At 37.9% G+C, this 7,632-nt stretch overlaps 1 long non-coding RNA gene across 1 annotated transcript; it reads right to left on the reverse strand.

Moving 5' to 3' along the window:
* Positions 1–1,582: 1,582 nt before the first annotated feature.
* LOC116726082 (uncharacterized) lies at positions 1,583–2,073 on the reverse strand. Its single transcript, XR_004340541.1, has 2 exons — positions 1,934–2,073; positions 1,583–1,800 (listed from the first exon to the last, which is right to left on the reverse strand). It is a non-coding gene; the product is annotated as an uncharacterized LOC116726082 (long non-coding RNA).
* Between the last annotated feature and the right edge of the window lie 5,559 nt (positions 2,074–7,632).

Here is a 7,632-nt window from a genome sequence, read left to right on the forward strand (position 1 = left end):
AGTTTACCTTTTCACTTCCTTCAAATGACCACAAATACTATAAACTAAAACAATATAAAGCACTTCTTAAACTTGCTTGAAATCAACATCTCTCCTAAGTGAATAAAACACCATACATGATCTTTTTAGTTTGTGTTTAAAAATGCATCCAAGCTGCTCCTGTTTTGACTTTTCCCTTCTATATCTGTCATGCTGTAGGTTGTTGAAATGTGGACCCAAATGTATAGAGGCAGAGGCAGCAACTGAGTTAGATGATTTAATGAAAAAAAACCCCGCTGAGCACAAAAAATAGAAGATCCAATGTAACAGCAAAAATTAAACCAAAAGAACTTCCAGTCAGGAGACATGTGGTAGAAACAGGGACACACAAAGGACTGAGGTGAGTAGACATAGGATCTGACAAGTAATGGCAGAGAATGAGGGGCTGAGGAGCAGGGTGAAAGTGGCACAGAGAAACTACATAGATATACAGGGAAACACAAAAGAGTGAGGGAAGCAGCATAAGGAACTGGAAATAATTCTAAAACTAAGCTAAAAGAAAACATGATAAAGTAGAAAAAGATGAGGGGAAACAATGAAAGAACACAGAGTAAGAGCAACTAGAATGACTAAATAAAGAAATAACCTAACTAGAATCACTTGTGTTTCCTCTCTTGCTCCCGGTGAAGGCGGACACTTTTTTCCTCTGCTCCCTCCCTGATCTTGACTCCCCTGCTTGCTCTATTTTTGTCCTGTCTTTTCCTATATTTTTGGAGCCTTTCTTTGGACATCCTCCAAATCTACAAATTATGGATCTGGTCAACCGGTCTCTCAAATTTTCTTGATGGGAAGACTGGGCACAGGAGAGCCTACTTGTCCTGCGGGGACACACCCGGTGGGATACACCCTGGATTATTCATGATAACAGGATTTTTGCTGTTTGGAACTTGAAGATACCCGGCTTATCGACAAATTTGTGACGGACTTGGCTGAACTAGTGAACACTCAACTGTTGGTGTGGACACAGACGCAAGTTGGATGTGAGTCTTGCTGAGACTCGCAGCCCAGCTCATGACTCAAAAACTCACTAACGGGATGGAATCGATCTTGGAGAAGTTGCTAGTTTTGGTTCAGTGGAATGCCCACACTAATTTGGATTATTGGGAACTGAAATGTATCGGAGAGACTGTAGGGAAGATTGAAATTTATAATCTACCCGATCTAAGACATTCTGTATCTGAATTGGCTTGTCCCATGTTGCCTTGGAAGTGCTGCATATTTCCAATCTCCTTGAAGATATATAAACATAACGCTCCTTCCCATCTCACCCCCTCCTGTAATCCATGCAGCTGTGAAGCTGAGCGCTCCCAAGGACATGCCTTGATAAAAAGATCTTATCGGACTTCTGCCGGGAGGCTCAACAATGTGGTTTGATGGCCCTGTGATGTCACTGCCTTCACTCATGTCTTTGTTTTGTCTGAATGTTGCCTTGTGCCCTAATGTGTCATTTCCTCTTTTTATTTTATTATTTAGAAAACTGTGGAGTACTTACTTTTAACCCAGAAAAGGAATTAGATTAGTCACTCTTTAGCTTATTCTTTAAAAACTGTAGAGTACTCACTATTTAGATCAATATTATACTTCTTAGATTATTTTTTAGATTATTATGCAGAGAGACTCCTACTATTGCAACCCAGAAAAGGAATTAGAACAAACTAAGAATCCAGAAAAAAATCTTCCAGGAACACTTAGTTTTTATTATTACTTAGAAACTGTGAAGTACTCATTACTTTTACAAATTTAGGGCATACTTAGAAAGTCCTGAGAATACTAACTTACTTACTTACACTTATTTAGCAACCCAGAACAGGGATTAGAACTTGGAATCCAGAAAAACTACCTTAGCAACTACTTTTGAGACTCCCATTCTTCCAAACCAGAAAAGGAATTAGACCAGAGGATACGTACTTATACTTATCTAGCAACCCTGTATAGAAGTACATAGTTTATTTACTTTGGATCAACATTACTAGCTTTTTCTTCTTTTGCTCTTTCCTTTGGTTTGTTATTTTGTTTGTATTTCCTTTTAATTCCTGTAAAGCAGGAAAGCATTCATTGCCTTGTTGCTGAAAATGTGCTATATAAATAAAATTAGCTTTACCTTTACCTTTAAAGAAAGATGGACACATGTGGTACTGTGGTGGCTCAGGGACAAAGCATGACCCACGTATGAAGGCCTTAGTCCTCGTGGCAGTAGTCGCAGGTTCAATTTCCGGCCTGGTAACATTTGCTGCATGTCTTCCCCCTCTCTAATTACCCCCTTTCCTGTCGGACTACTTTCAAAACAAAGGCCACTAGAGCCAACAAAACCAAAAGAAAGAAAGATGGACAAAGATTGAGCCATTAAAGAAGAACTAGACCTAAAGTAACATAATAAGAAAACTAGAAACACTACGATAGAGGCTAAAACAAGGAATAACTAGAAGGACTAAAAGAAATAATCTAACTAGAATCACTAGAGAAAGACAGACATAGACTCAGACCAAAAGCAACAACTGAACCTAGGACACTGAAATAACTAAGAAATAAACATAACTAAAAACACTAAGAGGAACTGAAATAAGAAGAATAAGAGCAATACAAATCTAACCAAAATAATTTACCTTAAATAATGAAACTAGAATAACCCTGAAAGGAAAAACTAAAATGAAACAGAAACACCCAAAAAACAAAATCCCCAAAACCCACAGTCCTGACAATATCCTCATTAAGGCTTCACAACAGGAGATTATGTTAAATTATATCAAATTAGTCTAGTATGACAATGCCACAAAGAGCATGAATGCATGACACTACATGATGCAAATGATCTTAGTTATGATGCCAACACACAGTAGGTCCAGACCAACACACTTGCCTGCTACCTGCACCTTGCTACATCCAGTCCCAGTGTTCCTAACAGCAAACGCTGGGCTCACATGGAGCCCAGCATCCTGACGCTTCCTTGGGCTGAGCTCTTTTCAGGTCTGGCTCCAGAAGAATGCCCTGTTACTGGACCTGCTAATGTGGTTCCCTATCATCAAAGTCAATAAATGGCTCCTCCAATTTATCTTGGAGGAGACAAATTGACCTCCTCCAAGGTCAATTTACTGTGAGAGAGTGTACCAGAAGTGAACAAACACCGAGAACCATAGGGACAATAGTACTCCTTCAACAACTCAAAGTAGTAAAAAAGGGAGTGAAAGTATGAGATCCTGGATAGGAATGTGCTTCCTCCATTTTGTGGCTAGGCCTTAGACAAGAGGTACAAACTTATACAGTCCAAGGGGAGTCTGGCATAGAGCCCCTGGCCCTGTGAATAGGAAGAAGTTCATTGAGGCGGTTTGGGAATCTGATGAAGATGCTTCCCTGGCACTTTGGTTTGGAGGTTTTGTGAGCTTGTCCAACTGGAAATAGCCCAGTAAAAACCAGCTCATTGTTCTACACTCTGCTTTGCTCAGAGACTCCAGACTCTTGGTTATTGAGAAACAGTTGGCTCCTCAGGCAGAGACTCTGTTGAAGTTTGCGTTTGGCAAACTACAACGGTAGTCAGACTACAATTCTAAATTAGAACAGAAATTCAACATCATTTCTGTGATGATGCCAATCAGTGAATCATTCTGTTCATTGATTGGCCCTGTTGAAATTCATCCTGAGAAATCAAGCTTAATGGGACAAATCCCAGACAAGCGAGTGGAACTGCAGAGGAAAGAAATGACTATTCAAATATCAGAAAGGACACATTAGAAGTGGAAGACCATTGATGGGTGGATGGTTTTAATTCTTTCTTACTTCTCATTGTGCTTCATTAGAAATAACACAACATCACGGGAATATGCTGTTTTAACATAAGGATGATAACAAGCAAGTATTCACGGTTTAGTTAACTAAATGTTTAGTTTCTGATTGTAATTTTGACTAAGACAGAACATGTATTTTAGTTTCTCATAAACCAGTGGTTGGTTATGGGGAAAAGGGATCAAAGACATCCATCACTATCAGCTGTGTTAAGATGCAGCCAGATTCCTGACTCAGTATCACAGAACAAATCGCAGCCCTTATAACTTTGATAAATAAAACCACTTTTAAATCTCTTCTCCATTGACCTGCACATATATTACTAAATACTCTCTGCACTCACTATTCTTTGCCTTAATTCCTCGTCTCCTTATGTGTGTCAGTGACATTTTTATAAATGGACAATGTTAAAAAAAGGTGGCATTCAATCAGCAGTCAGTTGAAGCAATATCAGGGGAAGGGGAGAAGGAGTGGGATATATATATATATATATATATATATATATATATATATATATATATTTAAGGTTAGAGAGAAGGGTTCAATAGTAATATAATATCTGAAACCTGCTAATGGACCCGTACACAGCAGCACTGAACTCCATCAACCACTGCAAGTTTTTTAATTTCCTGTGCTTTGTCTCATTTCTCCATGCTTCTCATCAATCATTTTTGTGACCTGTACATACACACCCAGAACCACAAAACACCCACACGCACACACCCACCCGCCCACACACGCCAACACTAAAACAAACCATACATACATCTGTTATACTTGAGTCTTAAAAAGAAACAATTTAATTTTTAATTGAATTATCTAAGATCACTACTTTAGTTCATAGTTAAGTAACAATACTACTAATGAACACAAGGTAAGGAACAATAAAAATGTTGTATATGAGAGCTGTGTATAATTCATCTGATAATGCATTATTATGGTAACTGTCATCTTGATGCTTGGGGATAAACTCCTTTGTTAGCTGCCTTTAAAACTCAGCAGTTTTGTTATTTGTTCTGGGACATGAGAATTGCTAACTGAAGCCCTTTTACTTTAAGGAAAACTAATATATGCTAAATGGTCCCTTAGGCAACTGCCAAAGACAGAAATATGTAATTCACACATTTTTCACATAAAGATAGCAAGTAATAATAGAGGTAAGCAGAGCTGAACTTTGTTATCTCTCATCTGACAGCAAGGCTTTTAATTAAAAAGGTTTTAATCAGCTTTTTCAGCTAATTGTGTCAACAGTGCAGCTGATGTGTCTGCATTATCATATGAGGCTACAACCATGACTGGTAATAGCCATTCGAATCAGTATGTCTGTAAAATTGACAAAGGTCATGAGTTGACTACTCTGATGTATGGGGACAACCAAGCCATGATTCTATATGATTATGTAAAGAATTGAATTCTCAAGACATTAACCAATTATGATTATGGTGAGAAAATGATGCTTGAGCTTCATCTGGTCTCAATGTTCAGCTTTAATGTCATGAAACTAAAACTAATGCACTGACCAATGACAATGTTACCGGATGCAACATTTTCAGCTTGAATCAGTCGAGAGCACATTTCTGAAACCCAAAAACATCTTATAGATCACATAAATCAATAAACTATCATTAAAATTAAACAATGTGGCAAACCTGCTGCAGATAACAACCAGAGTCTATGTCAAAGATGGTCAGAAAGTTTAAACAGACAAGTTTAGAGTTTTGACTGAATCTGGAAAGAAAGTCTTTGCTTCCAATATCAAAGACCAAAAGGAAAAGAGTTGCAGTACTCATTCTGTGACATGACGAGACTAAGGATAAAGATGGCAGCAGCATGAAGTGAGGAAAGGGCAGAGTTGATTGATGCTGTGTAGGTGGTATTACTTGTGTGAGACCAAAATTCTGACAGGGATGACAGCCAGACTCCTCATCTAAGGGCAAGCAAGGATGGAGGAACTGTCAATGCTAATGGAAAGATGGGGTTTGGTCTATGTGAAACCTAGTCCAAGACTGCAAGCATCTTTTATTTCTTGTAAGTTTGAGAAAGCTGAAGGAGGTCCACAATTTAATCAGCAAGTGATAGTAAAGAAGGGAAATGGAAGGCTGAAATTAGGTTAAGGGGAACTATAAATCTTGGTGTCATCAACACAGCAGTGAAAGTTAATGAATATGAGCCTGAGACAGTCTGTAAATAATGAGTAGAAAGGGTCCTAACTAGTGGTGGCTGGTGAAAAAAAAATCTTCAAATGATTCAAATGAATGGTTGAAAAATGACTACAATTCCACAATATTACAGCATTCTTCATTCAAAATAACATGAATAGTTAAAAGTATGGACTGCTACAGACTGGCGACCTGTCCAGGTTGTACCCCGCCTCTCACCCGAAACGTTAGCTGGAAATAGGCACCAGCACCTCCCAACCCCACTGGGGACAGAAAATGGATGGATGGATAGTTAAAAGTAAACATTTTGTTCAGTAACGTGTAAAATATATAGTATTTAAACATTAAATCTGTGTCAACAGCTAGTGCTGAATCAGAATCAAAAATGGAAAATGTATGATCACCTATAAAATTTAACCCTTGAGAATCAGCATGACACCAGAGCCCTGTTTCATAAAGCAGGGTTAGCAAGCTCTGAGTAACAGACAGTTACTCTGAGTAAACCAGTTCTGTGATACTCAGGGTTTTCGGTTTTAGAACAGTGGATATCAACTTGCTAACTCTATTCTGAATCAAGGTACCCCTGAGTTATTGCTAAAAAATACTATCCCCAATAAATAAGGTTATATACACTGTGTTTACATGGAGAGACAGGCTTACTTTAACATTTCTCCTGTTTATCCTTGACAATTTTGATGAGTCAGCAAATAATTATCCATTTGTTTTTGTCAGAAAATACAGAAACAGAATAAATCATTTCTATACATATATTACTTCCTAAGTTAATGTGTGTTACATTCACTTCTTGGATTTGTTTTCACTGTAGCTTGATCACAGGCATGCAGCAGCAGGTAAAGGAAGCAATGTGCCAGTAAAAGTGCGCCATCAAGTCAACAAACAACTTAAGTTTCCAGTCTGCCAGACCTTACATTCCCTTTGAAACATCGGTTTAGTCATATTAAATATTCGAGTTCCAGATGTAAGTCATTTCATCCGACCAGAGAAACACACGTTCTAAACTGAGGCTTCTCAATCCCTCTTGCTTAAACAGCCACACTGCTAGCCACAAGCCCTCTTCCTCCTAAACGGCCATAATTCTACATAAACCACAGCTTATTGACAGAAAATAACATACGCACTAAAAAATGTAAAACATCTTCAACACTTGCCAAATAATAGCAAACAGACAGAAAAGAGGCAGAGTGAGTGCTGTGAAGGAATCTGTCTTCATTGATTGTTCAGTTGTTTTGTTAATGAGCCTGTAAAAATAGCAGCATTTGTCCCACAACAATGCTGATGCAAATAAAATGACATGATGCTCATTATGAACACATGAGCTAGTCAAAAACACAATTAACAAGCAAAGTATTTATCAATTTAGAAACAAACCATAAAAAATAGGCCTTTTTTATGGGCCTTGTTAGAGCACACTAATATGCTATTGTTGTAGAATTTTGCAACAGGTATTTTTTTTTACTGTGATTACACTGCAGAAAGAGAACTGGGCTCCCAAACTTCTTAAGTTTTACAAATAATTAAAAAATAAAAATGAAAACCTAAAAATGTCAATTCCTCAGTTAAACTGAAGGAAACATGTGGAGGATGGACAATGGCCACTGAAGCAAAATGCAGAAAACATACCTGACAACTACACTGT

The sequence above is a fragment of the Xiphophorus hellerii genome, chromosome 9 (genome assembly GCF_003331165.1).
Source record: "Xiphophorus hellerii strain 12219 chromosome 9, Xiphophorus_hellerii-4.1, whole genome shotgun sequence".
NCBI classification, from domain to species: Eukaryota; Metazoa; Chordata; class Actinopteri; order Cyprinodontiformes; family Poeciliidae; genus Xiphophorus; species Xiphophorus hellerii.